Below are 10,409 nucleotides of genomic sequence, written 5' to 3'. Positions count from 1 at the left end.
TCCATTCCCTCCGAGTGACAATTTGTCATTTTTATAGTTGGTATATTTTGCTTCCAACAAATGGGGTAACAGGGAGGCGAGGGAGGAGGGGGGAGAGGAGGAGCAGCAGGAAAACAGATAAGAGGAGGAGGTATAGGAAAGACTAAATAAAATAAGAGAGCAGGGAAGAGGAGGAGGAAGAAAAAGAGGAGGTGGAGGGAACCTTCCCAAAGTGTAATTTCCTAAGTTCTTAAAAAGCACCATACTGTTTTTGCAGATATTTGACAATTGTTCCTGGCTTTAAAATATGCAGGAAAGAAGCAGCAAGCTTCTATATGGTTCCTGGGGTTCTCTCTGCCACGTGTCTACAGTTCAGCATTGATAGGGACATTTTTCAACGTCTCTTCTCATAGCTCAAGTTTTTCATGCAGGGATAAAAAAGAAAAGAAAAGAAAAGAAAAGAAGGGAAGAGAAGAGAAGAGAAGAGAAGAGAAGAGAAGAGAAGAGAAGAGAAGAGAAGAGAAGAGAAGAGAAGAGAAGAGAAGAGAAAAGATGTATGCTGGGCGGTGGTGGTGCACACCTTTACTCCCAGCCAGCACTTGGGAGGCAGATGACGGCTGATCTCAGTGAGTTTGAGGCCAGCCTGGTCTACAAAAGGGAGTTCCAGGCCAGTCAGGACTGTTACACAGAGAAACTCTTTCTCGAAAAACAAAAAAGAAAGAAATGCTATAGAAACTAACAGACGACGTCATGCTATCTGCATGTGGGTGGATAAGCACTGAAAGATCACTGGATCGTTAGATCACTGGATGTGTTAGATAGATGGTAAAGTGTTTCATTTAGGCCAGTTTCAGAGAAAGAATATGGTCTTGCATCTGTATGAGTGGTGTTAAACTTCAATATAAACACATCTTTTACCCGGGCGCCCATAGTTTTCCCTCCTATTTAATAAGCACGTCCACATTTGCAATTAACAGACACTGACTTCTTTAAAGGTGACAATCCAGTCACGTGCTCAGCTTAAGAAAGGACAGATGGAACCTGGGACCCGTCATCCCTTGAAGGAAAAGCCGGGAGTAAAGGCTTCTCTTTGTTCAAAGGCCCCAGGCGGTTTAGAATGGGTTCTCGTGCCACGCCACTTGAAGTGGCAATCCAGGGAACGGATCTGTGAAACGCAATTTAGCGGATCCCACCCCTTTCAGAGTTTCCCTTTCCTGTCCTTACGTGCACCCTTCCTGGCCCCCGTTAGTGTGGGGTTCCTGGCCCTGGCGTTTGCACGGTCCTTTCTCCAGGTCCGGGCGATCGCCCCCAGCTGGTCGGGCGCACGGAGCGCAAGAGGCGCCGGTCTCCGCGGCTGCAGCGCGAGTTAATAAACAGTTAAGTTTGGAAGACTCCGTAGCACGTTGAGGGGGAGTTACCAAGCCCAGGCAGCAAAAACATCCCGCCACATTCCTGGGGAGTCCTCAGCTGCCAGCATCTGATTAGAACCATATCTCTCTCTCTCCCCGGGAGTGGCCGCGCGGCACCGAGGCTCCCTGCCGGCGGCTATTTAAGCGGGGCCCACCGAGTCCCTAGCGCTGCAACCTAGAGGCTCCGGACACGGAGAAGTCATGCTGACTCCGCAGAGGCACTAGCTAGCCCGTGAGTAGCTCTGCCATTCTCCTTTTCTTTGGTTCCATTTTTGCCGACCTCCTTCCCTCCTTTGCCCGCTCCTCTCTTCCCACCCCTATCTTGACTGCAGACCTTGGGCGGTGGGGGGGAATCTTACAAATCAGACTGTGTACTCCGGGGAAAGCAGCTGTTTTGTGGCCTGACATCTGTGGAATGCTTCCAAGGAATGCATTTTACCTTTGGGGTCGGACTCCAAGACGCCCATCCTGTGACATTTAAAGAGCCCATCCGTGTGAGTGTGGGGTGTGTGTGTGTGTGTGTGTGTGTGTGTGTGTGTGTGTGTACAGGGCGCGGAGTGCTTAAGGGCTTTGGGGCCATCCCAGGGAGATCGCCGGTGTGGCTGCTGACCACCTAATTAACTGCTGAGGGGTGTTGGGTTTTGCCTTGTGACAAAGGCTGGACGTGGGTCTGTGCCTCTAAGGAGCTATTTTCTGCTGACTGACAGGACAGGGCATTAAAAATGTGAACTTTGTCTTAGACCAGCATTCCTAGGAAAGTATCTGCCCAAGCGACTTAACAAACTTATTTTAAATCCCTGAAGCGTTTAAACGCTGTTTTCTTGACGGTTGTAAACCAGTTGGAAGGATTAAGTAAGAATTCGAGAAAACGGGCGAAAAGCGTGTGAAAACCTCAGAGCCGCAGTCAAGTAGCGGTTCTTTTAGCAGCATAGAGCAGAGGCTGTTATTTCTTCCTGTTCCCTCTCCTTCACTTAATCCCGAGCTTGGAATTCTGCTCCGTAGTAGGTTTCAGTGGGGAGCTGCTTGAATCCAAAGGGAAATTTAACTGGATTCAAAGAAGTTGAACGTTATCTCCACCTCCGGGCACCCCCCCACACACACACACACCCTTTCCTCTTTCTTCTTAGCTTGTGTTTGGAAGGAAGGGAGCCACTGTAAACTGAGAAGAACAGAAACGAGCCCCAGACACATGGAAAGATTTAAAAATTATGAAAGGGGCAACTTCATGAATAGTAAATGTTGCTGTAGCTCTATAAAGTGACTCGATGAAAATATTTCTGGGCCTCATAAGGCAAAGGCAAAGCGGGAGCATGAAGGGGACCAAGGTAGATACAACTTGAACATAAAGTAGTGGCAGAAAATTTGGCAAAATGTCTCATAGATACCTGGTATGGATGCTGGAATAGTCCCGATGAGATGCATAAACCATCTTTCTTACAGTCGTGAGGCCTGGGCTCTGCACCCAGAAGTATTGACCGACTGCTCCAAAAGGAAGGAACAGCTAGAATTCAGGACTTGCTGCTGCTAAGTGGCTTGTCAGGGTGCTCCCCCATCCTGGGTTAGGCTGCCTTACTCGAGTCAGGTACCCCACCCACCCAGGCATCTACCACTCCACTCCCTTTAACCGAAGCAGGACACACACCAGAGCTGAAAGGAGTTGACTAGCTTGAGAATTCGGGCGTGTTGGGAGTTCAGGCTTTCCTGAGGAAAAAAGCTCTGGGTCAGGGAAAAGCAATGCTACAGCAAATGGAACTCAGAAGGTGAGACAAGCAGAGAAAGGAGGTGTTGTGACCTCCTCAAACACGTATTCCAGATACACACCGTTTCTCTCATGTTCTTCGTCACTTTGGCCTCAAGCTCACTGGATTCCTCTGCTTCTTACTAATAGCAAATCCCTTCTCTCCCTACCACCAAAGCCAGTCCTTTAGTGCAATCTTTACTCTAGAAACTGTTTGTTTTTAGGCTGGTATGTTCTCTCTTTCCCCTGAAGTCTTAGAGAAGGAACCCAGGACCTTGGACATGCCTGGCAAGCCCCTGAGCTGCCTCCCTAAGCCCTGAGTAGATGGCCTTCCTCTGCACCTCAGTCAAGATTAAACTCACCAGCCTCTTGCCTCTGTCCCCAGCATGCTAGGATTATAGGTAGAGGCCACCACACCTGGCTAAGCTATGCCATTTTAACTGTGGTCAGGCGAGAGAGATAGTGGAGGAATGGGAGGAATGTCTTCTTCCTTAACCTCTAGTGCAGATGTGTTTATTGCCCTGGTGATGCTGACACCAGGGTGGTTTATCTCCACCTGAGGCCCTGAAGGGCTGGGAAGGTAACCACAGTGTTGTTTTTAGGCCTTGCTGATTTGTGAAGAAAGAATCAAACACAGAGGTAGGTTCGTTCATTCATTTTTTTCTTTCTTCCTTCCTTCTTTCCTTTTTTCTTTTGATGTTTTGAGGCAGCGTCTCAATGCATTTCTCTTCCCAGGCTGAACTTGAACTTCTAGTCTTTTGACTTCTGAAATTATGGGCAAGCATCACCCCCACCTGGCTCAGAGTCTGGATTTATGCTAAAGACGTATTATAATTTTAAGGGTTAAAGTCTAACCTCCTGTTCTTCAGGCCTGTTTTCATTGTCTTTCTCCACCGGTTAGATGGATTTTAGTTGGCTTTGTTGGGGGTGAGGATTATTGATTTGAAGACACTTGTTGGGCATGGTGATGGTGTAAAGTCTTCTGGGAGCTGCTGACCAGTTGGTCTGGTTTGCTCAGTCATATCCCTGTTACCTAAAATTTAAAAGACAAGGAAAACATGGCTTGCTGGGTGGCTCGCGGCCCTCAGGAAGTACCGTGGGAAGCTGCTCCTGATGAAACCATGAGGAAGTTGCTTCTTCGTTTCTCTCCTAGTCTGAGCCTAAGCATACTACTGCTGTGATCAAGCTAACTTAGAAACGCCATGTGTTTCTTTGCCTCCTTCTCTCCACTTGGGGGATTACTCATTCCTTTTCTTGAAGATAAAGCGAGGATGTTGTCCTGGGTGAAGGCCGCTGAAAGGAGTTCACCAGGGGCATAAGTTGCCCCATCTGGAAGACTGGCAAGGGGACTGGCCTGGGGGTTATATAACTGATCTGCCCTATAAGGTTTCCTACGGTGGACAGAACTAGAATGGGAAGCAGACTGGCAATGTGAAACACCTGAGGAGCAGGATGTGGTTTCTTTGTTTTGTTTTGGTTTTGTTCTCCCTGGAGTTGTAATTGTTATATAGTTGAAGCGCCATTACTGAATTGCAGAGGCTGGCCCAAGTCTCATTTACAAGACAGTGTTTCCATCAGATAAGTGTGTTTAAGGGAAACCTAAATTATGGGAAGATATTCTAGAGGGTTGGTTAATCACGTCAATCAGAAGCAAACTGTCAGGTTTCTTCTTAGAGACAGCCTAAAGTCCTGCTTAGAGGCACAAATGATGGTGGGTGTCTTAAAGGGCCAGCAGTTCATGCATTCATATGTTAGCTGCTTTTTCATCCTTCCGCCAACAGCACTGTTGGGTAGTGGTTAAAACTATCTGCACCTTTGCTTAGTAAAATGACCTTGGGCACACAGAATGACCTCTGTAATTCTGTTTTCTGAGGAAGAACAATAGTACTTCGGGACACTGGGAAGATAAAATTAATCTATATCTTTGGGATACTTTATCGGCTTATTTCTGCCCCCGGAACAACTGATAAGGGGACTTTGTGAACACTGGAGGCAACTGAAGAATTTCTTAATCAAAACTGAACACCATTCACCCTATCTGAAAACACTGTTAATCATTCAAGTACTCGATACTAAGGGAGCTTGTACGTTTGCTTGAGTTCACGCTAGAACAGACAGTTACTCTCTGTTCTCAGTGTGGAAGCCTGCTATTTGGTTTGGTCAGAATGACCTCTGGTCTCTTTTCAATCTTCCCCACACTCTCTCAGACTCCCTACCGAGAAAGAATGATCCTTCTGAAGTCAGCATTCTAGCCAAGGAAGTGGGAAAGGGAGGGACCACCCTGACTAAACTAGTGACTAGGCCAGGACATTGGGGCCCCAATACTATCATGGCCCACATAGCTGGGCAGGTTGCCATGGTTATTCCCTTTCCTGCATCTTTCCACCACCCTCGGAGGAAACTTGCCTCTCTAGGGCAAGCAGAATCAGAACAAATTGCTTCCTGGCCTAAAAATGGAAGTTACTCAGGAAAGTAGAATCTCTCTCTGCACGTTGCCCTTCCCTCACCCCTCCAACTTATTCTAATTCCAGTATAAACTTTTTAATCTTTGCTAGCTCCTCTACACCATCTAGATAACAAAATGTGCTGGCTAATAACATTTCAGTCATTACTTCAGGGTGGAAGCAGCTTGGCAATTTTTGTCCCTCTTCTAACCTTCTCAGACTAGCTGGAAGCAAGTGACCTTTGGCTGCTGTAAGCTGGTAAGAATTCTCAGTAATGGAACATGCCAGCTTAATGTTTAGTTCTAAGGAAGTGACCAGGAAGCAGAAAATATGACGACCATCTCAGATTTTCAAGAAATGTCAAAGAAATGGGTAAGGGAAGAACAGGAAGTAAGAATTCTAGAATGTTGTATCTGTAATACTGTAAGAGGTAAGAACTGTGTTGCCAGGGTGGGGCAGGCACCTCTGTGTATAAAACCCTGGATTCGACCCCCCAATGCTACAGAAATGAAAGAAAATGAAAAAATGCTATCAAACCTGGAAGAAGCTTGAGCGACAGGCAGAAGGTTTAAGATGTTTCTCTTGGTAAAAGCTGGTCTGCTTTTCCTTAGTAACATGATGGGATGCATGGGGCTAAAACACACTAGGATCTGCAGAGTACATACACACTGCCGTTGGTAAGCAGATTCGTAAAAACCAAAGTCGCCCTCTCAGGATTGGGCACTTACATGGTGTATGGTTCATAGCTAGAGGAGCTTTCCTGAGACAGTTTCGCAGAGTGAGGTCTTTCTCCACTCCGGATTGATTGAACCAAGATGGCAGGGAGGCCTTGCCCAGTTACATTCTACATACCTTTTAGTTGATCTAAGAGTAACATTTGTAATTCAAATTGGTTTTTGTTGTTGTTGTTGTTGATTGTTTTTTGTTTTTGTTGGTTTTTCGAGGCAGGATTTCTCTGTAGCTTTTGGTGGCTGTCCTGAAACTAGCTCTTGTAGACCTTGAACTCACTGAGATCTGCCTGCCTCTGCCTCCCAAGTGCTGAGATTAAAGGCGTGCACCACCAATGCCCAGCTTTTTATTATTATTATTATTATTTATATTTTTGCTTTTGTGTTGTTGTTTTTTTCTTTCTTTCTTTCTTTTTTTGTTTTGTTTTTGTTTTTGACACAGGGTTTCCCCAGCCCTACCTGTCCTGGAACTTGCTCTGTAGACCAGGCTGGCCTCAAACTCAGAGATCTGCCTGCCTCTGCCTCCTGAGTGCTGGGATTAAAGGCGTGCGCTACCACCTACTGGCTTGTAATTCAGTTTTATGATTCAGGCCTTCAATAGAAAACATAACAATGTACCTCAGTTTCTAGAGTCATAGGAATAATAGAGCAAAACTACTTAAATATAATTATGTTTAGCTGCATCTTGAGTTGCAAAAAGATGAGAAAGCACATATCTACCACATTTTATCCATGGCTTTCTTGATCTGAGGAAAGTGAGTATAATCCTTAGTTTTAGCACAGTGCCTCACTTCTAAATCCTTTTACCTAGGCTGAGGTTTTTAAAGAGTATCATTAATCGCCACGTATTAGGAGACTGTCTTGGCCAACATCTTTTTAAAAAGGACTCCAGTAAGCTACACCATTACCCTTAAACCATGGTTTTCTCTAGCCCACATAACTTCTACATTTCTTCTCCAGGCCATGTCCAGAAGTGCAGACGAGCGCCTCCACTCTAAATCAATCTACTGCAGTTGGGTTTTGGAGAGCTCTGTGTCTTAAGAAGGATCAATCCATTCCCCCATTTAACTTTCATTATACATAACTTGCAAGAAGACAAAAAAAATGTCTGGACTGCGAATATAACTCTTTTGCTAGAGTGTTTATGTAACATGCCCGAGACCTGGGGTTCAATCTCCATTCTGAAATAGTTGTAACTCAGGCAGCTAATGCCAGCATTGGGAAATGGAGGCGGGAAGATCAGAAGGTCAACAGCATCAGAATTATGCAGTGACTTTGAGGCCAGCATGAGTTACTTATCTCAGAAAGAGATGCCTCCATTTCTTAGCTCCAACATGATCAGCTTGTCCCACATCAGATCCCGAGGATGAATTGAGCTTTAGTTGTTTCTCTGAGAATTTACAAAGGATTCAAGTAACTCATGGTGCTGAGTTGGCAGTGGAGAAACAGCAACCCCAGTGAATAGGAATAAGGAAGAAGTCTGCTGCAGGTGAGGCCACGCACACAAAGTCTAGAATTCTGCCAACCTGCGATGGAGTGGCAGCCCTAGAATTTCTCAGAAATGCTACTAAAAGCCACGCATGTGACTTATTGGTAGAGCTCTTACCAAGTATGTGCGAGGCTCTGGATTTGTTTCCCAGGTTTTGTTTTTTGTTTTTGTTTGTTTGTTTTGAAAAATAGCTGTTCAATGTCCCTAACCCTTAATTATCACATTCACCTTGCTAAACAGTCCTAAGAATGACCGGTATGGGTAGAGATTCCGCCCCTGACCAAAGCACGCCAGTGTCCTCCAGAAATGAGAATGCTGCTTCTGAGATGGCCAAGGTTAGTGGTTCAGAACACGGGGTCTGAACTACAAATGACCGTGTCCACAAACCAGCTTTGCTGTAACACAAGAGGTACAACATCTGAATTTCATTTTCCCTCTCCGTAAAGCAAAGGGACTCAAAGTTACAGCTAAAGGGAAGTGGAAAGTTCCTGAGAACGGCTGCTGACGCAAACCCTTCTGGGGCTGCTGTCCTCAGTGAAATAACGGGGCTGATGCTGGGAAACGGTCTCATCCTCATTGTTGGTGTAGTTCAGATCAGCTCGATTCTGACATAACACATAGAGGCTGAGAGGTAAACCAACTTTTGTTGATGTTTTGAAAACATTAAATATGGGGGGTCAAGTAGTAGAATATGGCAATATTTTATAGTCCAATGAGACCAGCAACTGTAAACTTCCATGGGTCCACTTTGGTCTGCTCGGGACAATAGAGACTTTTTGAAGTCGAGTTAATGTATACATAAAAATCTGGAACATGAAAAGTAACCCTTTCCTTCCTGGGTCCATGTCAGGTATAGATGCTCTCCTACATAACCTCAATTTTCCTTTCTCTCTCTCCCTTTTCCCTCCCTCCCTTCTCTCTCCTTTCTCCCACCCTCCCTATGGTCTTCCCTGTAACCTTCTCTATCCCCCTCTCACCCTTCCTTTCTTCCTCCTTCCTTCCATTTCTCGGCCCTCCCCCTCCCTCCCTTCTCTCCTTACTTTCTTTTATGAGACAGAATCTCACTCAGTAGCCCAAGCTGGCATCAAACTCCTGATCTTCTGCTTCAGCCTCCCAAGGGCTGCATGAATGATATGCACTGTAACACCCAGTTTTTACATTTTGTGTTTTTAACTGCTCTATTTAGGACCAAAGTCTGTTCTGATCGCCTAGATACATGATTCATAAGTTAATATGCTTTTATATTGTCTTTTAGTGTTTTAGAAATAAGCCAAACGCATTCCCAACTCTTTCGGAGGTGTTGGTTAGTGAAGAAGGCTGGACCCATTTGGCTTTGGGTGGCCATGGTCAAAGGAGTTATTCACTGTGCTGAATCAGGATCGGAAATCACAATGGATATACACGCTAGGTCTAGAATCTCTGTGCTTTAAGCAGGGGATGTTTTAGCTGTGCCTTAGTTACATCACCACTGATAATATTGTTATTGTTTTCATCATATTTGTTTGATCCCCATCCCCTCAAATATTATAAGTGCAGACCCATTTCTGAAGTGTAAAACAAAAGTATAACTGACTCTTCCATCAATAGTTAATGATGTTCAATGTTGATTTCTACCAGGATATAGGTTGAACTACAAGTAGGACTTTCCTTTGGGGGGGGGGTGTTGAAACAGGGTTTCCCTGGCTTTGGAGCCTTTCCTGGAACTAGCTTTTTTAGACCAGGCTGGCCTCGAACTCACAGAGATCCGCCTGTCTCTGCCTCCCGAGTGCTAGGATTAAAGACGTGCCACCACCACCCGGCTTCAGGTAGGATTTTTCAGAAAACATCTAGATAGATAGGTAGATAGATAGAGATAGATAGATAGATAGATAGATAGATAGATAGATAGATAGATAGATAGATAAATGATAGAGAGATAGACAGACTTGAATTGGAATGATAACTGATTTTACTTGGAATCCAAATTGTCTTCTGAAGTATAACTTGATGCAGAGATGTTTGATCAATTGCTTCAAAACCCGTTGGGGAGATGCAATTTATTTAGCTGTCTGGAGTTATAATTGAACATTGGTTGAAATTTACAATTGGATGCAGCTATTTACCTTATGCAGGCTAGCAGACACATGCTAATTACCAACCACAAAGAAATTTAGCTGAGAGTGGCACTTGCCTTTAATCCCATCTCTAGGAGGCAGAGAAAGGCATTCACCTGTGAGTTCTAGGACAGTCTGGTCTACATTTGTGTGTGTGTGTGTGTGTGTGTGTGAGAGAGAGAGAGAGAGAGAGAGAGAGAGAGAGAGAGAGAGAGAGAGAGATTTAAAGAAAATGCCCATGTGATGACACATGCCTATGGTCCCAGCACTAAGGAAGCAAAACCAAGAAGATCTTGAGTTCAAGGCCAGCCTGGGCGACATAGTGAAATCCTGTTGACAATAAAAATGAAATTTAGAGAAAATTATAACCCAACCAACAGAATTTTGTTTCAGTTGAATGGTGTGGGGTATTTACACAGGTCCAGATGAAGACAAAACAGTCAGTGGTTTGTAATAATGGAATTAGCCTTAAAGGGACTAAAGGAAATTAAATATGCAAAGGTAAAATGAGAATACACAATGAGAAAAT

The 10,409-nt window shown here is 44.8% G+C and overlaps 1 protein-coding gene across 4 annotated transcripts in view; it reads left to right on the top strand.

Moving 5' to 3' along the window:
- Positions 1-1,279: 1,279 nt before the first annotated feature.
- The window catches only part of Dab2 (DAB adaptor protein 2), a 54,594-nt gene continuing 45,464 nt past the window's right edge, over positions 1,280-10,409 (top strand). The window contains exon 1 of one of the 4 annotated variants that reach the window (XM_075975952.1): positions 1,280-1,620. The gene's annotated coding sequence lies outside the window, so the exon portion shown is untranslated. The remainder of the gene's footprint in view (positions 1,621-10,409) is intronic. The other 3 variants (XM_075975954.1, XM_075975953.1, XM_075975955.1) reach the window with 3 other exon arrangements.

This window comes from Microtus pennsylvanicus, chromosome 6 (assembly GCF_037038515.1).
Source record: "Microtus pennsylvanicus isolate mMicPen1 chromosome 6, mMicPen1.hap1, whole genome shotgun sequence".
NCBI lineage: Eukaryota > Metazoa > Chordata > Mammalia > Rodentia > Cricetidae > Microtus > Microtus pennsylvanicus.
This window is presented reverse-complemented; position numbering and strand designations above follow the sequence as displayed.